At 35.8% G+C, this 22,992-nt stretch overlaps 1 protein-coding gene across 3 annotated transcripts in view; it reads right to left on the bottom strand.

Moving 5' to 3' along the window:
- Positions 1-22,992, bottom strand: part of KCNT2 (potassium sodium-activated channel subfamily T member 2) — a 371,544-nt gene that overhangs the window by 262,184 nt on the left and 86,368 nt on the right. The gene's annotated exons all lie outside the window — the stretch shown is intronic.

Here is a 22,992-nt window from a genome sequence, read left to right on the forward strand (position 1 = left end):
TACACAAACAACAAATTTAATTTAATTTTTTCCAACAAATTTAATTTCATTTTTCCTTATATCACAAAATTTTGATAATGTAATCTATATAAACTAGTTTTTGGTTTGTTTTTTTGTTTGGTTTTCATTTTGCAGGAGTACACAAGAGAGAAAAAACTGGAGAAAAAATAATTGACATACAAAGATGATCACGTACTAGAGAAATATTTCACTCCTAAATTCTAAGCTGCATATTCAAGAAGATCCATGAATATTTTAAAAGCAATCTCTTATGCCGTAAAAACAAAGGGCTTTTATTATCAATTGCTAACCAAGTTTTATCTGTTAAAAGACTTGAATTGCTCTAACTTTATCTCTTATCCCTAAAGAAAATATTCTCACCCATAAACATTTTTTTCTTTCCTTTGCATCATTTTGTCATTTACTATCTTTTTTTTTACTTTATGTGTAAAATGACAAAAATCAAGACAAAAATCAAGATTCTCTTTACTTGCTAATTTCTCCAGAAACAAGCCATGAAAATTGCAATAAATCTTCCAGCAGAACATCTCTATATGCATGCCTGTGTACACGCACATGCCCCTACACATATATGCAATCTTCATACTCACACAGGCTAAAAAAGTACATGCACACACATACAGACCACGACTCCACTAGTGTCTTGAAAAGTTATCATTGGATCTGTTTCCCTTGTTTATCAAATGAAAAGGCAGTTCATTTTAAATAAAGTAACTGTAACACTGATATCAAGCTAAATTGGTTCAAATTTGCTATGGATACAAAAGCAAACTTGGGAGGACATATGGTTATTACACAAGTAAGAAAGCAAAGGCCATGTAGATTTGTTTCCTAGAATTATCAAATTTACAAAAATATGAGTCCATTCTTCAGTTAACATGCAGTACTGGGTATATAACAAAGGTGCAGTTTTTAGCTAAAATCAGATCATCTAAAGCCTGAAGCAAACATTGAAGGATATGGAAAGCATTTCATTGGGGGACAAGTTTAAGGAACTGGAAATGTTTAGCCTCAATATGAAGAATTAGCACTAACACAATGGCTGTCTTTAAATACTGAAGTGACCATCATTATTAAAACGAGATGATTCATAATACGATGCTCCCTTGTATAGGATTAATCATAGAAAAACATGAGGATATGAATGATATTACCAATTTCAAAATGGCCATCACGATAAAGTGGAGAGCTCTCCAATACACATAAATGCGCCAAAGACTAGATAACAGCTTGCGAGCAACTGGATTTTTTCCTGAGGTAACAATTTTGCTTGGTGTGAGGTCTCTCATCAAATGACTTCCAAATTCCATTCTAATTATAATACTGTGTGAAGTAAAACTCTTAATTAATCTAGTGATCTCTCCGAGTCAATATCACTGAGGGACATGGATGATATTAAAGCATAAATTTATACAAATGCTTTTCAAAGCTAAAATGAAAAAAAAAAAAAAGACAAAAAACAAACAAAACAGTTTTTGACCCATGTCTTCTATCAGGTACCAAAAAATGTCCTTTGGGTTTACTACTTATGATACAGAGTGGAGATTTCTTTTATTTGACCCAGTGGCCACTCTCCGGGAATCAAGGCCACTTAGTGTGTAGTGTACACTTTCAGAAAGTCTCCAGCACCATACAGCTCTCTAGTACTCAGATATAGGACAGAGTTTAGTTTTTATCTTTCCCAATTTTTTTCATGATTTTCATTGATTTTAAATATCCTCTTAGTGTTTCCCTTTCCAGATGTTTTCCCTTCCTTTCTTCCTCCTTTCTTCGCTCCCTCCTTCCTCTCTTCTGACCTTCCTCCTTCCTTCTTCCCTTCCTTCCTTCCTTCCTTCCCTCCTCTTTTATGGCCTCCCTCCTCCCATCTAACTTTATCTGAATTTACCTCCATCTAGTAGGTCATTTTAGTGTACTCTAAAACCATACAGTTTTGAACAATACACTAGGGCAAATCTGCTCTCATCACTCCTTAAAATGTCATTTTTTCACCTGTTTATACTCAAAATAAAATTTAAGATCTTTTGTCACATTTGTCCCAATATAATAATGGAAATATAATTGTATTTAATAAAAATGAAGTAGAATTGCAATCATTACTAGGCAGTGTCTGTAATATGTTAATATGGTGGAACATACATTACCACTGGTTAATAACATTATTTTTATGTTGGTCAACCTTTTATTGTTTTATTTGGGGCAGATCCTTTAATTTTGTTTGCTATTCTAAAAGTTCTGACATTTAACTTTTGTTTGTGATACTGTAATTGACTACCATGTTGAACTCTCCTATAGGTAGTGATATTTTTCAGGTTTATTTTCTGAGTTTTCTAAGCAGACAACCATGTCATCTGTAAATCTCCAACATTTGTATTCCCATTTCATTGTTCCTGTCTTATTACGTTGACTAGAACTTTTAGATAAAAAAAAAATCAAATAACCCTGGTGTGCATTCCTAGAAGGCTTCTAGTGTTTTAGCAGTAATTACATTGTTGACTGTGAGATTGCAAGAAATACTTATATTTTACTAAAAATCATAATGGGAATGAATGAATGTTGATTGTTAAAAAAAAAAAACCTATCTTGAATCTATCAGTTGATGTTACATGTTTTGGTTTTCTCTTGATTTATTGATTTGGTAAATTATTTTAATAGTTTTTCTATTAGGAAATTATGTTTTTTCAATTGTGGAATAAGTAATAATGAACAATTCATGTAATTTACTGCTGGATTCATTTTCCTATATTTTAGGAGCTTTTCTTCTATACTCATAACTAAGATTGATGTGCTGTTATCTTTAGATTATTCTAATATCTTCAAATATAAATTGAAAAACTCTCCAGATATTTTATGCTCTGGAACAATTTTAAGTACTATAGAGTTTTTCTGTATGACCATCATCAATTTGCCTTAAGAATATCAACTGCCTTAATACTGATTTAAATGTTTTACTTTTTTCCCATTTTCCGTTGCTCTGGTTACTTGCATTTATAAAAATTATGCAGGATCCTGTTAAAAGGCAATTTCCTCATTTCAGTCTTAAAATGCTTCTTCACTATCATTAAAATACCAAAAATAATTCTGACCCAGGTTGTCAATGCACCATTCTTTCAGAAACACTTTTTTTTTTTTGCTCCTTTTGAGTGCTAATAATGCCTTAGACTATGTTTAGGACACCAAAGTTTTGTAGATATTCTCTTTCAGAAATTATGGTACATACAGATCATTACCAAAGGGAAATTCTTCCTCTGTGTCCATTTGGTGTTGTTCCCTTCCTGCCTTCCTCTGACGCTGTGATACTGGTCATGGAGTCCAACGTACCAGTTTTTCTATTACTACACTCATTCTAACAAGGCAATATCTACCAGGACTTTCTGGTCTAACCGGTGTTGTCCCCTTCCAATCACTCTCTATGATGGTGACAGTAGCACTTCTCAGTTATACGAAGTAAGTCCCTTAGATTGTAAGCTCCATGAGGGTGAGGACCATACAGAGTTCTGTTCATGCTTATGTCTTAAGTATCTCATAAGTTATTTGAGACCTATTAGGGACCTATTCCTGTTCAATGTCTGAATGAAGGGGCAGTGTGGTCCCCATTTCTTTCTTTGGTGCAAACCTTAAAAGCTCTGAGTCAATAGTGTAATGGAATAAAGTCATCTTCCTTTCCTTCCTTAGGTTATAACTATTTGAGGATGCAAAACTTGAGTTTGTGTTGAGCTGAATCCTTGGAAGCTGTTTCTTACTTAACTAGATCTACCTTGTGATTAACCATCATTCCCTGAAGGTTTTTTTTTTTTCCAGTTTTATTAATTTGGATGTGTTTGTTTATTTGCCCTGTCTCCCCAAGATTTAATGAACATTCAGAAAAAATTTCCATTACTGTTGATTTATTTAATTTTTACAGTGTTGCTATGACTCGGATAAGGCAGCAATCAACGTTATCTCATAGGAAAAAAAAAACTTTAATTCAAATAATTTTAGCATCTCGACCAAATTCATAGCTAGTACTGGGACTGAATTGGGACATTGGTCTTCCTATTACTACTTCTTGTTTCTTGTCTCCTCATCAAGTTAATTCTTCATTTTTATAAGAGTGCTAGGTCATCTGTTAAGTATTACAAAAGAGCACTGCAAACACCAGACCCACACAGGGACGCTGAGAAGTGTTTGTTTAATTCTGCCCTTTGGTTGTTGACTTTAAACCAGGTTCTGTTTCCAAATATTCGCTCCTAACTTCAGGTAACTAAATTATTTAACAGAGATACCATTCAAATGGAACCTTGTAAAAAAATTAATTAATAAACAAGACTACCATTAATTTTTCATCTTAAAAAATTAGTTTCAACGGTTCATGCTCAAGTGCTTTCAAGGGCCTTCTACTTAGCTTCCAATCTTTACTACATGCACAAAAAATAACCTCATTTAAATACTTTGGAGTCCCTCCTAAGGCATTTCCTAACATCTCTTTGCCCATCTGATTCTTTTCATAATTATGCAAGTCTAACTTTCCCACCTCCTTTAGTTGGTAACATCTTATAAGGAGGCAGAGATTAATTCTAGAGACTTTCAATAGCATTCTCTGCATTTTAAAAATAAAATTTAAAATAATGTCATTTTCAGAAAGGGAAACCAGCTACTATATGCATATGCATATATATATGTGCATGTACATACATATATGTTTAAATAGATATATACGTACATATAGTGATTTCTGATAGATAGATGGATGGATGGATAGATGGATAGATGGATGTAATGGTAATGAGGAAAGATTCTGGGTAATGCTGATACCCCTCAATAATTGCATCTATGCTTTTATCACTCCCTGGTAATCACGGCTTGCTGGTAGCTGGAAATACACAATATTTTGGATTCCATGGGAAAACAACTGAAAAGTCCACCAAGGAGTACTTTTATATTCAAGTCTCTCTTCAGTTTGAAAACTTATGTCCTCATGTGCAACGTTCATTTTCAGGACCTATTCTCCGTACTTCCCAATTTTGTTTAAAATAATTAAATTTAAGCAATCCCAATTTAACTTAAACCTAAGCACGGGAAGCAAAAGATTCAGAAAGCTAGGATAAGTATTTCGTTTTATTTAGGTCTAAAGGTACACTTTTTTCATCCTTAAATTGCAAAGAGATTTTTCTTCTTCATACCCTCGCCCAACCTCATGGTTGGGGGCAGGTCTGGATCAAGTAGGTACATATACATACATATACAGGGTATAAAGATATATATACACACACACATATACATAAACATGCATACATGTAAACATACATTCTTAAAATATAAAGTGGTTAGCCACAGAAAGGTTTAAAAGCTTACGTAATATGACTATAGGTAGCACAGCCCCATCACAAACCTAACGGCCTCCCAATCAAAACTCGTAACAACTATAACATGTAAACCCTCTTTTCTTTTTCTGTCTACTTATAAGAAAAGAAGAGGATAAAAGACACCATGAAATTTGTACCTCAGATTGGACGCTTGCACTAGTCATTTTAAAACCTTGAAGGAAAAATATAATATCACAGCCCAGGATTGCTAGGAATGGATGGCACGATTAAACAGCAAAAGCCAGTTTGGAGACAAATGTGTGTGTTTTGGGGGAGGGAACCACTGGGTCTCAAATAGGCAGGTCCTGTTCAACAGATACCAGTTTCCAGTATAAAACTGGAAATTTCATGAAGACTTCCATATTCAATGAAAGAAGCATCTTTTAGTTTCATTTAATTCTTTGCACCAATGACATGGATTTTAAATCAGTCCTCCAAGCAACCTCTTCCATTCTGCATCTCACAGGGTGAAGTCATAGATCAGTAATGGACACAGCTCACTGGGGACATACATTGCTTTAGGATTTATTTTATTACTTAGTATTCTTACTTAAGTAAGTGTATGATTTTAATAGATAAATCATACTGCATTGAATACAATTAAAGACATGGTCACACAATTTGGAGAAAGAGGGGGAAACAGTCACAAATAGAATTCACTTAATAAGTTTTATAATAAAACTAATGAGAAACCAGTTTTCTAGGGAACCTGATTTTTTCCCCACAATAGTTTGCTGGTATGTTCGTTTGTTTATTTTGTAGTTTAGTGTAAGGGCTACAAGGGATAAGAGCACGGACTTTGGAATCAGATGATATGCATTTGACTATCAGATTTCCTAACTTTTATTCTCTATCAAATGTGGATATTATTCCCATTATTAGGGCTGTTATGAAAATTAAAGAAGATACTTTCTATATGAGACAAACAACTGAACAACGGCAAATAACCTTTTTCTGGTATGCTGGTAGTTTAAAAATGTTCCCAGAATAAACACTTATAAAGGGAAAAACAAAAACTGTGGATCACTGACACCAATTTGATATAGTTGATTCCTCCAAAAAACAGTTGCTTAGGAAAAATAAGGATATAAGGCAATAAATAACTTCGCTATTCACTCCAGAAAACTCCTACAGATCAATTTATTGGGGACAATACTCCATTTACCTAGGAAAACACATCACTTATTCATAAGACATTAAGACTTGCATTGTCTTGTTACTTATTACTCATTAAGAATTCAAAACCCTCACTTTGCTGTGTCCCCCAGTTCTAAGTGACTTCTCACAAATTTTGACCATTCAAAATCCTTTTTCACCATGAATGATCCGCCTCACACCACTTGAGCCCTTATTCCAAGGCCTAATAAATATCTCACTTCTAACATCATCTTCTGAAGCATCACTAATGCTTACTCACTACCTTCAGGGAGTTAAAGTAAACTTAATTTTTCTTCATTTACAAGCGTCTGGTGACATTTCAATTATTTAAACAACAGTATAAAGGAAATTAGCCCACATCTGCTGATTTATAATGTAATTATTTTTACTCAAACATAAGATGCAGACCTAGATCATCATTTTTAACAACTGCATGGTATTCTTCTACATATTTCTCTATACTAACAATGCATCATTTTTTCACAATTCCCTTACACACAGAAATGGATCTTCAGGTTTTGTTGGTTTATTATAAAAAAAAAGAAAAATATCATCTACTTTTTCTAACAAATAATAAATATATTGCCTATAATTTTACTAAATAATGTAAAAATCTACACGTCAAATTAATTTAAACCTATGTATATGACAAATTACATAGCAGTAATCTAAAGATCTGGTCATCATGTCATCATTTTAACAGTCAAAGAAGCTTCTCTCAAAGAACTTTCCCAATATTTTTTTTCCAAACTGTACAAGAAGGTAGACAATGATATAGTTAAAATGTGAGAATGTTATACTAGAGAAACATTTGCTGTCAGTTTTGTCAGAAAAATTATTCAAAACTTGGAAGTAGGCAAGAGATTACCAGACGCTTTTTTAATAAAATGTTGGCCTTGACTTTGTATTTTCTGTGCATTTTTACAACTGTGAAGGAACAGACCTTAGTGAGTAGAGATGTGTCAAATAGACATGCAAAGAATCTCCACCCAACAAAAGAGAAAACTCCCAACATTAATGCAAATGGCCCCGTAGAACTTCTGGAGGTGGGCCTGCTCATCCCGCCATCTTATTCTAACATCACCTGGGAATATGCAGCTTCTGCAATACGCCATCAATTTTAAAATAGTACTGTTCCCCTCAATAACAAAATGAGTTGAATGTTTTTGACATGTTTTCATTTCATATTTGTATAAGCGACATGTTTTTTAAAATTTTGAAAATTAAACTCTAACAGTTTCTCCTCAAATATTAGGGTTTCTTTTTAACTACCAGCATAATTTAAGTTGTCCCAATTGCTTTGGCAAACAATTTGATACTTATAAACTAAACCAAAGAGTCTACAAAATTCCAATCAAAAGCCCATTGGCAATTTTGTGGCACTTCATAAGCTGCTCGTATAGAGGGTGAAAGATAAAACTAAACCACATATTTGTGAAGAAGAATGAAGAGTAGGTATTTTCCCTACTTGATATCAAAAGCTATGATCCTACAGTAAGCAAAAGATTGCCACAGAAAAGAAAAATTGATTAGTGGAATAAAATAGTCAAGAAATTGACTCATGCATTTACTGCATGTTACTATATAACAAAAAGAGTATGACAGATAGACAGAAAAAAGGGGAACTTCCAATAAATTGATTTTTTTAAAGTTATCCAAATAGGAAAAAAAAAAAATGAAATTGGACCCCCTATCTCACGCCATATGGACTAAATCACCTTTAGATAGATTAAGGAACCTTTTAAATTCTTATTAAAAAATAACGATGGGAGGAAAAAGATGGCAGCGAAGTAGAGGGACGTGGAATGCATCCCTCTCCACAGATGCATTGGGAATGCACCGAAGGACGCAATAATTCCCACAGAGAACCAGCTGAACACCAGCAGACGGCCTCAGACACCAGAAAGGACCTCAAGGAGCCCGACATACCCGGTAGGGAGGCATCTACGACAGCTCAAACAGGGTGAAGCGGCGGAGCTGTGGCAAACAGGAGGGAGTGAGAAACACGGAGGGTCCGCACCGCAGCTCAGCGTTCCCGGACCGAGACGCCAATTCACAGCGGAACAGAGGGTCCGGGAGCGGGAGCGTGGGAACCAGAGAGCTGGTTCACGGTGAGAAACATTGTTGCCAGTAAGGTGACGGACCGAGAGTACAGGAGGGAAGCGGTCCGTGGCAAGGAGTGCCTGCCCCTGAGAGCTGCCCGGCCATGATGGCGGCTGGATGCTGCAGGCTCATGGGCTGGGCGGAGGAGCCCCGCACACAGCCTCTCTCTCTTTTGGCGCCTCTGCAACAGGCAGTGGAGAGATGCCCTGTGGGCCACCTAAGGCACTCAGCGATAACAAGTACCCTCAGGCACTCGGGCGGGGCTGGATTAAAACCCCCTGGAATGCAGGCAGCAGGGAGGCTGCTGAGAAGAAAAGAAAAAAAAAAAAAAAAAACCCGAGAGAGGCCCAACTCTGAGACTTTCTGTTTACACCTGAGCCACTGGCATTCCTCTGCAACAGGCACCTCCAAGCCCGACTGAAACAACAGTGCGCCACTGCTCACTCACTCCCAGGGAAAGGAGCCACTATTGTACCCTCTCCCTCCCCACCGACTGAGGCTTACAGACAAACAATAAAGGAACCTCTGCTGGTCACAGAATAATGCAAAAAAACCCAAGGCGACTAGAAGGACACTTACAGCTGAGACTCTAAGGAAACACAAATATTAGTATCGATCCTATTGAACTGGTCCATTCTGGGATCAGTTCTGGATTTTTTTTTTCTCTCTTTTTTTTTTTCCTTTATTAATTACGATCTTAGTCCTAAGGGATCTACCAGTTTTATAACATAATTTTTTTAATGATATTTTTATTCTATTTTTATTTTTTTGCCTTTTTATATACTTCTTTATCTAGCTAAATTTTTGGTATTATGGACAATATATCTCTCATACTTTCCTTTCATCCCTATCTTTCATACATTTCTATTCCTTTCTTTTTATTTGCATATTTCCAACCACACTACACTCTTTTGTTCCCCTTTCTTCCAGCCATTTTAAGTTTATTTTATCTTAACATACTTATAAGCAACACTATCAATCTGCTCAGACTCCTTGCTCTATTCTCCAGATGACGCACCACCTTGGTATTTAATATTAGGTTTTTGTCTTTATCTTAGTTCTTAGTATAATTGTCTAATTTCATTCTGAGAATCTCCATTCTGTCTGGTGGTACTCTAGCTCTTTTCTATATTTGATCCTAGCTTACAAAATCTCCCTGGGTTAGTGTTTGTATGTGTAAGGTGTTATTTGTTTGTTTGTTTGCTTTTGCTTTTGTCTCTGATTTCTTCTGTTTCAGTTGTCAATTTCTGTTGGGTTTCCCTTTGAATATCTGATACCACACTGGGGTTCTGTCAGGTCTTTCTAGAGCCCTATGTCCTAACGGATTCAGTAATTGTGTGTCTTATACATGTATGTGTTTCCTTGACTTAGTATTTGTTTAATCCAATACTTGGACATTACTCTGAGGCTTGGACAGTCTTCTATAAACACCTCTATTGCCAGGACAAGCAACCCCAAAAGTTTGGACAACCATGAGGAAACAAAGAAACACCATGCAGGCAAAGGAGCAGGAAGAAAACCCACAAGACCAAATAAATGAGGAGGAAATAGGAAAAATGCCTGAAAAAGAATTCAGAGTAATGATAGTAAAAATGATACAAAATCTCGATAACAAAATAGAGAAAGTACAAGAAACAGTTCATAAGAACTCAGAAAAACAAACAGCAATGGATAACAAAATAACTGAAATTAAAAATACTCTAGATGCTATAACCAGCAGAACGACTGAGACAGAAGAATGAATAAGTGAGTTGGAAGATAGAATGGGGAAAATAACTGCCACAGAGCAGGAAAAAGAAAAAAGAATAAAAAGAATAGAAGACAGTCTCAGAGACCTCAGTGATAATATTAAGCATACCAACATTCGAATTATAGGCATCCCAGAAGAAGAAGAAAATAAGAAAGGGTCTGAGAAAATATTTGAAGAGGTTATAGTGGAAAACTTCCCCAACATGGGAAAGGAAATAATTAACCAAGTCCAAGAAGCACAGAGAGTCCCATACAGAATAAACCCAAGGAGAAACACACCAAGGCACATATTAATCAAACTAACGACAATTAAACACAAAGAAAAAATATTAAAAGCAGCAAGAGAAAAGCAACAAACAACATATAAGGGAAAACCCATTATGATAACAGCTGACCTTCCTACAGAAACTCTGCAGGCCAGAAGGGAATGGCAGGATGTACTGAAAGTCTTGAAAGAGAGAAACCTACAGCCAAGAATACTCTAACCAGCAAGAATCTCACTCAGATTTGAGAGAGAAATCAAAAGCTTTCCAGACAAGCAAAAGTTAAGAGAATTCAGCACCACCAAACCAGCCTTACAACAAGTGCTAAAGGAACTTCTCTAAGTAGGACACACAAGAAAAGGAAAACACCTACAAATACAAATCCAAAACAATTAAGAAAATGGTAACTGGAACACACATGTCAATAATCACCTTAAATGTAAATGGATTAAATGCTCCAGCCAAAAGACACAGACTGGCTGAGTGGATACAAAACAAGACCCTTCTATATGCTACCTACAAGAAACCCACTTCAGACCAAGGGATACATATAGACTGAAAGTAAAGGGATGGAAAAAGATATTCCATGCAAATGGAAGTCAAAAGAAAGCTGGAATAGCAATACTCATATCAGACAAATTAGACTTGAAAGTAAAGACTATTACAAGAGACAAGGAAGGACACTACATATGATCAAGGGATCCATTCAAGAAGAACATATCACAATGGCAAATATCTATGCTCCCTACATAGGAGCACCTCAATACATAAGGCAAATGCTAACAGCTATAAAAGGGAACATCGACAGTAACACAATAATAGTAGGAGACTTCAACACCCCACTTACATCAATGGACAGATCATCCAAACAGAAAATAGATAAAGACACACAAGCTTTAAATGACACATTAGACCATCTCAACTTAACTGATATTAATAGGACATTCCATCCAAAAACGACAGAATACACCTTCTTCTCAAGTGCACACGGAACATTTTCCAGGATAGATCACATCTTGGGTCACAAATCAAACCTCAGCAAATTCAAGAAAACTGAAATCACATCAAGCATCTTCACAGACCACAATGCCATGAGACTAGATATCAATTACAGGAAAAAAAGTCCAAAAAATACAAACACATGGAGGCTAAACAATTCACTCTTAAACAACCAAGAAATCACTAAAGAAATCAAAGAGGATATCAAAAAATATCTAGAAACAAATGACAATGAAAACACAACAACCCAAAACCTATGGGACGCAGCAAAAGCAGTTCTAAGAGGGAAGTTTATAGCAATACAGTCCTACCTTAAGAAACAAGAAAATTATCGAATAAACAACCTAACCTTACACCTAAAACAATTAGAAAAACAAGAACAAAGGAACCCCAAAGTGACCAGAAGGAAAGAAATCATAAAGATCAGAGCAGAAATAAATGAAAAAGAAAGGAAGGAAGCAATAGCAAAAATTAATAAAACTAAAAGTTGGTTCTTTGAGAAGATTAACAAAATTGATAAACCATTAGCCAGACTCATCAAGAAAAAAAAGGGAGAAGATGCAAATCAACAAAATTAGAAATGAAAAAGGAGAAGTAACAACGGACACCTCAGAAATACAAAACATCATGAGAGACTACTACAAGCAACTATATGCCAATCAATTGGATAACCTGGAAGAAATGGATAAATTCTTAGAAAAATACAATCTTCCAAGACTGAACCAGGAAGAAATAGAAACCATGAACAGACCAATCACAAGTACGGAAATTGAGGTGGTGATTAAAAATCTCCCAACAAACAAAAGCCCAGGACCAGATGGGTTCATGGGCAAATTCTATCAAACATTTAGAGAAGAGCTAACCCCTATCCTTCTCAAACTCTTCCAAAATATCACAGAAAGCAGAACACTCCCAAACTCATTCTATGAGGCCACTATCACCCTGATACCAAAACCAGGCAAAGATGTCACAAAAAATGAAAATTACAGACCATATCACTGATGAATATAGATGCAAAAATCCTCAACAAAATACTAGCTAACAGAATCCAACAGCACATTAAAACAATCACACACCATGATCAAGTGGGGTTTATGCCTGGGATGCAAGGATTCTTCAATATACGCAAATCAATCAACGTGATACATCATATCAACAAATTGAAGGAAAAAAACCATATGATCATCTCAATAGATTCCGGAAAAGCTTTTGACAAAGTTCAATACCCATTTATGATAAAAGCTCTCCAAAAAATGGGCATAGAAGGAAATTACCTCAACATAATGAAAGCCATATATGAGAAACCAAAAGCCAACATTGTTCTCAATGGGGAAAAACTGGAAGAATTCCCTCTAAGAACAGGAACAAGACAAGGGTGTCCACTCTCACCATTATTATTCAACATAGTTTTGAAAGTCCTTGCCACAGCAATCAGAGAAAAAAAAGAAATAAAAGGAATCCAAATTGGAAAAGAAGAAGTAAAATTGTCACTCTTTGCAGATGACATGATATTATACATAGAAAACCCTAAAGATGCTACCAGAAAACTGCTAGCACTAATTGATGAGCTTAGTAAAGTAGCAGAATACAAAATTAATGCACAGAAATCTCTTGCATTCCTATACACTAACAACAGAAGAGCAGAAGGAGAAATTAAGGAAACTCTCCCATTCACCACTGCAACCAAAAGAATAAAATACCTAGGAATAAACCTGCCTAAGGAGGCAAAAGATCTGTATGCAGAAAACTTTAAGACATTGATGAAAGAAATCAAAGACGACACAAACAGATGGAGAGATATACCATGTTCCTGGATTGGAAGAATCAACATCGTGAAAATGACTGTACTACCCAAAGAAATTCACAGATTCAATGCAATCTCGATCAAATTACCAATGGCATTTTTCACAGAACTAGAGCAAGAAATCTTACGATTTGTATGGAAACGCAAAAGACCCCGCATAGCCAAAGCAATCTTGAGAAGGAAAAATGGAGTTGGTGGAATCAGGCTTCCTGACTTCAAACTATACTACAAGACCATAGTGATCAAGACAGTATGGTACTGGCACAAAAATAGAAGGGAAGATCAATGGAATAGAATAGAGAACTCAGAAGTAAGCCCAAACACATATGGGCACCTTATCTTTGACAAAGGAGGCACGAATATACAATGGAAAAAAGACAGCCTCTTCAATAAGCGGTGCTGGGAAAATTGGACAGCAACATGTAAAAGAATGAAATTAGAACACTTCCTAACACCATACACAAAAATAAACTCCAAATGGATTAAAGACCTACATGTAAGGCCAGACACTATAAAACTCCTAGAGGAAAACATAGGCAGAACACTCTATGACATCCATCAAAGCAAGATCCCTTTGGACCCACCTCCTAGAATCATGGAAATAAAATCAAGAATAAACAAATGGGACCTCATGAAACTTAAAATCTTTTGCACAGTGAAAGAAACCATAAACAAGACTAGAAGGCAACCCTCAGAATGGGAAAAAATAGTTGCCTACGAAACAACAGACAAAGGATTAACCTCCAAAATATACAAGCAGCTCATGCAGCTTCATACCAAAAAAGCAAATAACCCAATCCACAAATGGGCAGAAGACCTAAAGAGACATTTCTCCAAAGAAGACATACAGATGGCCAACAAACACATGAAAAGATGCTCAACATCACTCATCATCAGAGAAATGCAAGTCAAAGCCACAATGAGGTATCACCTCACACGGGTCAGAATGGCTTTCATCACAAAATCTGGAAACAACAAATGTTGGAGAGGGTGTGGAGAAAAGGGAACTCTCCTGCACTGTTGGTGGGAATGTAAGTTGGTACCGTCACTATGGAGAACAATTTGGAGGTTCCTTAAAAAACTACAAATAGAACTACCATATGATCCAGTAATCCCACTCCTGGGCATATACCCAAAAAAACCATAATCCCAAAAGAAACATGTACCATAATGTTTATTGCAGCACTATTTACAATAGCCAGGACATGGAAGCAACCTAAATGCCCATCAACAAATGAATGGATCAAGAAGATGTGGCATATATATATACAATGGAATATTACTCAGCTATAAAAAGGGATGAGATGGAGCTATATGTCATGAGGTGGATAGACCTAGAGTCTGTCATACAGAGTGAAGTAAGTCAGAAAGAGAAAGACAAATATTGTATGCTAACTCACATATATGGAATCTAAGAATGGTACTGATGAACTCAGTGACAAGAACAAGGACGCAGGTGCAGAGAATGGACTGGAGAACGCGAGGTTTGGGAGGGGGCGGGGGGTGTAGGGGAAGCTGAGATGAAGCGAGAGAGTAGCACAGACATATATATACTACCAACTGTAAAACAGATAGCCAGTGGGAAGTTGTTGTATAACAAAGGGAGTTCAACTTGAGGATGGAAGATGCCTTAGAGGACTGGGGCGGGGAGGGTGGGGGGGACTCGAGGGTGGGGGGGGGAGTCAAGGGAGGGAGGGAATACGGGGATATGTGTATGAAAACAGATGATTGAACTTGGTGTACCCCCAAAAAATAATAAATAAATAAATAAAATTTAAAAAAAAATAAAAAAATAAAAATGCACCAAAAAAAAAATAATAATGATGAATACATTTTTTGACATTTGAATAATCAAACAGTACTTAATATATAAAAAGAAAAAAATAAATTATAAAAGATGTACAAAATATTTGCCTGGAAAGATAGCATAAATCAATAAATAACTGATGGGCTCAGGAAATTCCCACAGCTCAATTTATTTATTTTAAATTTAAATTTTAAAGACAGTAGAAAGCAAGTTCTACTGAGGGACAAGATATTAGGATACAAAACCAATTAAAAGTAAAAATCAAAAATACATAAATAATTCCTAAATTGTTAAGAAAATAATAAACATGTAGCCAAAAAATGTGAAATGGCATCTAACACAAGAGGAACTATATTGGCTAATAAACTAAGGAGGAGATGTTCAACCTTATCAGTACTCAGAAAAATGCAATAGGAGTATACTGAGATAATATTTTACATCCATTTGATAGGAAAAAATTCAAGGAATAATGCCAAATGTTGGAGAGAATGTAAATCAAAGGATTTCTTAATTGTTGATGGAATGTAAATTGGTAGATGACTTTTGTAAACAATTTGGCATTATCTAATAAAACTGACTATTCAGATATTTACAATTCAACCATTCCACTTCTAGACAAATGCCAGAGAGAAACCTACACATGTGAACAAGGATGCATGTACAAGAATGTTAAAAAAAGCCTTGTTCATGAAAGTGCAGAGAAAAATCAGAAGTAACTCAAATATCCACTTACGGGCAAACAGGCAAATCTGGCATATTTTTACAATGGAGTACTGCGGTAAAAGTTAGTGAAGCATGTAATAATATGAATGAATCTTGGTAACCGGATGCTGAACGAAAGATGCAAGTCTGAGATGACTACATGTAGCATGATGCCCACTTCTGCCAAGTTCAAGAGTATCTAAAATCAAACAATATCTTGTTTAGGGATACACATAACATCTATTCACCTATATTTGTTAAAGGCAAGGAAATGAAAAGCCAAAATAAGGATAGTGATGACCTCCGGGAGGGAGGCAGGGAAGAAAGTGGAGGAATGCAGAGTTAGTTGTAAGTTATTAATAAAGTATTAGTTCTTTGAGTGTCCATAGGTGTCTATACATTAATAATTTATGAATAAATGAAGGAAAGAATGAATGAATGAAATGAGTATGTCCATAACACAATATGGGGTGTGCCACAAACTAAAAATTACAACTAAACTAATTCTGGGGATACAAAAAAATTCTTAAATATGCTATATTTATAAAAACCAGGTGTGAACTTTGGGATGCTACATGAGAAATAATTTCCATAGTCTACCAAATAAGTATATGACTCAAATCTATAGCACAAGAAGGAATTTGTTGCGGAGTCAGAGTGAATAGGATTGGCAAGCTTGGGTGAAAGGAGAGACACATGGAGGGCCTTTTACTATAAGAAATAGCAAGTACAAAGGGAAAAAATAGGAGAAAAAGTATAGTACACTTATGGAATTAACAGGAGTTAAAATGGCTAGAGCACAGGAAGTGTATCAGGTAATAGCAATATATGAAAGCAGAGAGGTAGAAAAGAAATCAGATAATTAAAAATTTGCATAGAAGCCAAGAAATGTATTAATAAGCAGTAACAATAACATGGAGGAGCTACTTATTGAAAATACCCAAGTACTACACCAAATACACAGATGTGCTACCTCATTTAATTCTCAAGGGGTACCTTTAAGGGGTACTATTACCATCTCCATTTTACAGATTAGGAGTCAGAGGCATTTGCCCAAAATCACACAAATCATAAATGGTGGACCCAGGCAGTATAACCCCCACACACTTAACCCTGATGATATATGAGCTTTAACCAAGAAAGAAAAATTATGTTATATAAATCAAATTTACTTTTATTTTTACTACTTTTTACTGAGCTATAATGGGCACGTAACCTCATATTAGTTTCAGGCATACAACATAATCATTTGATATTTATATACACTGTGAAATGATCATGGCAGTGTCTAGTTAACTTTCATCACCACACGTAGTTGCAACTTTTTCGTGTGATGAGAACTTTTAAGAGCTACTATCTTAGCTACTTTCAAATACGCTATACAGTATTTTAAACTACAGTCACCATGCTGTACATTACATGCCCAGGAAGTTTGTACTTTGACCAACCTCCACCCCAAATTTACTTTTTTATTTTTTAAGTTATTGAAATTTTCTAATTATGAGATCTACTAAAATGAATTATAAAATGTACTACCATAGCTGATAGACATTTTTGTAATTTATTGGATTAAAATTTATTTACACAAGAAAAATTGCCTAACAATTTCACCTTCAATTACTGTTGTAACAATATTATTCCTAAGACTGTATCACGATTAAGTACAATATAACTGAATATGGTAGACGTGGAGATTTGGAACCCTGATCCCCCTCCTTCACGATAGCTGGATAATTTCCAGCTATGAGCTGCTGCAGGCTCTGCCTCTGGTGCAATGAGCCAGCCTACCTGAGGTCACACCTTTCACAACCCAAACTCCATATCAGAGTCTGCTTCAGAGAATCCAATCAGAGACACTGGCAATTACTTTGCATACATTGTCTATGTGTTTAATGGTAACAACTTGATCAAAAAGCAAGCAACCAACTGTGATTAAATTGGCAACATATAGATAAGAGTAAACTGCTTTACCACAAAAAAGATTTCAAAGTAACTCAGGGTTTTGCTTCTGAGTGTATGATAAAAGATATTCCATAAACTCTCCCCAAATGAAATACCTTGAAAAGTTAAATAAATTATTAAACACACACACGCACGCGTGCACACACACACCACACCACTTTTTTCTTCATCTCCAATCTGTGCTTTTATTTTCTTTTTACATCTTTATTGGAGTATAATTGCTTTACAATGTTGCGTTAGTTTCTACTGTACAACAAGGTGAACAGCTATATGTATACATATATCCCCTTATTCCCTCTGTCTTCAACCTCCCTCCCACCCGAAGGATTAATCTCCAAAATATACAAGCAGTTCATGCAGCTTGATATCAAAAAGCAAACAATCCAATCCAAAAATGGGTGGAAGACCTAAATAGACATTTCTCCAAAGAAGACATACAGATTGCCAACAAACACATGAAAAGATGTTCAACATCACTAATCATTAGAGAAATGCAAATCAAAACCACACACCACTTTTTAACATGTATGTCTTAGCTGGTAGGAAAGTAAGGGAAATAAATCCTCAGAAGCCAGAAAAGACAAGAAATTAAGAAACCAGAGAAATAAGCTAGCGTTAAATCTACAGTTCACCCTGGTGCTATCTGCCAATTTTTGATGATACAGAGTTTCTATTTTGACAGACAGGAGACCTGGCAAAAAGATCCTCCATGAAGAATGCCACAGAAATCCCCCACAGAAATCCCCTAGGAAGAACCAGGATTATTGAAAGGCAAAGTACATCATCGATGCATGAACTCAGGAAAATCCCTTACAACAGAACATGTGAATACACTGGGCCATCGTGCCCACGGTTCTGATTGGTACTGAGAGAAGTAAAGAGACACTGAGACTTGCTGTGTTCATCTTCCAGAGCTGCCATTACAAAAAACCCAGGTGACTTAAACAACAGAAATTTATTTTCTCATAGTTCTGGCAGCTGGAAGTCTGAGCTCAAGGGTTGATTTCTCCTGAGGCCTTTCTGCTCGGCTGGCAGATGGCCCTTGCTGACTGTCCTCGCAGAGTCTTTCCTCTGAGTTCAAGCATCCATGGTGTCTCTGTGATCAAGTCTCCCCTTTTTACAAGGACACCAGTCAGATTGGATTGGGGCCTATCTGACGGCCTCATTTTAACCTAATCACCCTGTCTCCAAATATGGTCACATTCTGAGGTACTGAGGATTAGGGCTTCAACATATGAATTTTGCAGGCCACAATTCAGCCCATAACATTTATGAACAATAAGCCTTAAATCACTGGCTCTAATTCCTCACCTCTTCTTTCTTAAGCCCATTCCACTCCTCCACCAAATCTGCAATTATCAAGGTCGCTAGTGACCGCTACTTGGCACAAAGCAGATACCAGGTCATCTTACATGTCCTATCATCACTGGGCATAGTTTATCACTTCCTCATCCTTGAATCCCTTTCTTCAATCTATTCTCTTGGTTTTCTTCCTACTTTACAGTTTACTCCTGAGTATCCTTAACTGGTTCATTCCCTTCTCTTCTTAAAATCGATCTTTTCACAGCTATACTCAAAGAGCAATGCATCTCTATGCCCAGGTTTTCCAAATTTATATATCTTGCCCAGTCCTCTCTCCCAAACTCATACATTCAAATTCAACTGCCTACTCAACTTTTCTACTGGGATCTCTACTGCATGTCTCCAACTCGACATAACTGAGACCTAAATTCCTGATATTTTTTCCCCTGAAATCTTCTCCCAATCTGAGCTGATGTTAAATCCATCTTTCTGGTGGTACAGACAAAAGTCATGTAGTTATACTCAAATCCTCTTTTCACTTCAGCACATATTAATATTATTCTCCAAAGTTCTTTGAGCAGTAAAAATCTTTCAGTAGAATAGGAAGGAAGAAACTTTTTAAAAAATGCTTATAATCAACATGTTTGGTCAACACCAGCTTGCATGAATGACCTAAAGATATTTAAACCTACCTGCAGGTTAAAATTGATTTTCAAGGCAAGACATGGAAAAACAAAGTGAAACAAAACTTCGAGTGATAAATACAAATATTGAACCCAAACGGAAGCTCCATCCATGTATCAATCTAGAAAAGTAGGTGCAAAATATTTCATGTCACTGAAAGAACTGTGATGTGCCAAGTCTTCTATTCTAAGGCGTGACCTTTAATTAGATATGACTGCAAAAACTGCCAGATTAGATCTCTAGTGATGTATAGTGACACAGAGGGAAGTATTGGAAAGGAAATAATCACCCACTTTCTTCTTCCCATCACTTTATTGTGACTGATAAAGGAGATACTCTGATCTACCTGCTAATTTTCCCGATTCCTATCCCCCTCTCCCCAAATAGTTCCAATTATATCATCCAGAGTTCCATAAAAATTCAGAATTAGTTTAAGAGAGGATAAAATTTGTCATCGCCCAGTTTCTTAAAGCCTCATTAAACCGTAAGCTTCACTAAAGCGATACTAATCAGCTTTTGCTTATAACTGTTTGCCTAGTGCCTAGAATATAGTGGATGTTCACTAATATGCATGGAATTAAAAATTACTTGGCAGTAGTTGCTTCTGCCACCACGTTAGCATCCAAAGTTGACAACTATCAGCATGCAGAGGCTGGCAATCTGTGGTTACTGCCATCTGGCATCTATGCTGGGAAACAGAAACTCCCGAATAACCTTGCTCCAAAAGGAAGAACACATTTGTTAATTTGCAAATGCATGCTTCTGATTTGCTGTGGGTGAAATGAATACTCTAGCATGCCATGATTTCTCTCTATTTCCTCAAACAGACTTAATTATCATGCAAGTTATTGGACTTCTACATCTGTGGGTCCACTACTTTTCAATAAAAAATATTCAGCTGGATCTAAAGGAAAATGAACAGCTCTTAACCTAAGGTTTCTTTCGCCTTCCTTTTCAACCCATCCCTGATTCCTTCAGATCTCATTTTAGATGCCATCTGAACCTTCTTCCTCACCAAAGTTGTTAAATGACACACATGTATTTTTGCTTAGTGCATTCAATTTCTTTGACCATAGTACTTATTATAATGTATTAGAATGACCTTTTGAAAGGTCTTTAACCATCAAGTAAAACTTAAGAGAGCAAAACACTCTATGGCATAGAACACAGAACATAGAAATGTAAAAGAAAGAAAAAGGTAACTTTTAAAATTTTTTATATAATTAGAACTTTGGTACATTTACATTTTGAAAGTGTATACCCTTCTTGAGCAAAGCAGAAACAGCTTAGCTTAGTGTTTTGCAGGAATAAAGAGCAAAAATAGACTGAAATAGACAGGAAGCTACCAAGTACCAGATGGAATGCATCATTAATAACATCGAGCTATAAGCCTCATCAAGAGTTGATTTGAGGGCATGCTTCTTGCTATGTGTCACTCCAAAGCTGCTAGCAATGGCCCTGCTTGGCTTTCAAAGTGTGAGGGCAGGAACTCTATCTATTTTGTTCATCTTGATTGTGTTCTCAGAACCTAATACAGTTCCAGGTACACATAATAGGTACTCAATAAATCTGCTGAGCGCTGAATGAATTTTGCTACAGAAAAGTTTCCTTTTTGCTCGTTATTATTTACATTTTTATCTGTCTAATCATATTGTCGATTTAAAATCTCTTCTGAAGATTGTTCTAATTCTCCATCATTCTTCCTTTATACAGTCTGATGTAGAGGCATATTTGAAATGTCCACCCAGTACTTCCTTCAACCTTCTCTCCTCAATATTTTCTTTTCTGTGGGAGAAGTACCATTGAAAATTTATACTGTATATATTTCTTTCTGATACTTTCAGAATAACTATTACACTTTACACAAATTACTGATAAAAGGTGGCTAAAAATGTTTGCCATGTGAACACTGACATGTATTTACTTAAATATTTAAATAAGTAATGTATAATATTGCATGTTAATTTACATATTAAAATAACTAGCCAATGGCATCTCTATATTTACATAAAGATATGAGATAGTTTATTTCCATTTATTTCTGTTAGATGTTTTTCTTTCACATATTAATAAGTCATTAAATTCCAAAATGATCACTTTGGTAATTCTGCCAAAACACACCTTTTAGAATAGTGAAACTATTTGCCCCTGAAATGGAACATGTAATATATCTCCCAGATCAAATAAGTACGACTTTCAATCATCAGTTTTTAAGAGGGAAACAAAAATGAACAGAGCTCATCTCAAAGAACAAATGAAACAAAGCCACAAAACATGACAGAATCCATTCTAGAGATTCAGCCTCTTGTCATAACTCATGTCTCTGGTTTAGGAAAACTGAAAAATACATTTTAAAGCACTAAAAAAACTGGAAAATTCTAGGTCCTGGCTCACCATCATTGCTAATATTCATGGAGAGGAACTATCAAGATGGTTGTAAAGCCTTTGTAGCATTTTTGAGATGATGGCAATTTCACCAGCACTCACAGCTGGGAGAATAACTATAGCATGACCCTTTCAAGGATCCCGAGAAGGCTGCCACTTCACATTCTAACCCCTATTGAGAAGGCTTCCATCTCTAAATAGCAATACAAGGCTGTTAGGTTTCTCTCAAAAGGCAGTCATTCCCCACACTATGAAATAGATGGTAAACTCAAGAATACTAATACCATGCAAACTTGCTCACCACTCTACTATTTATGAAAATAGGCATATTTCGTTGTTACATTCATAAAAGTTGAGCAAGTACTGACTCACCATTAACAAGGAAGGTGTTCCTTAGAATTAGAGAAAAGCTGAAGTGAAACTAAAGCCTGATTATAGATACATCCCGTGAAAATAATTGAGAATCAATTGTAATGGAATTCTTCTTCTTAATGGAATCATATTTTTCCTCATTTAAAGAAAAAAAGGAAATGCAAAGAATATGTGTAGTTTTATCTAACAACCAAAGCATATAAAGATCTCTATAATTGTATTTAACCAATATGTTTATGCAGAAAGAATCTGTACTTGGCAATTCCATTTCAAACTAGCTTTCACTTTCTCCATACATATCTGACAGTTCTACTTGTTTTTTCTTATCAAATTTGTTTG

This window comes from Hippopotamus amphibius, chromosome 3, assembly GCF_030028045.1.
Source record: "Hippopotamus amphibius kiboko isolate mHipAmp2 chromosome 3, mHipAmp2.hap2, whole genome shotgun sequence".
Classification (NCBI taxonomy): domain Eukaryota; kingdom Metazoa; phylum Chordata; class Mammalia; order Artiodactyla; family Hippopotamidae; genus Hippopotamus; species Hippopotamus amphibius.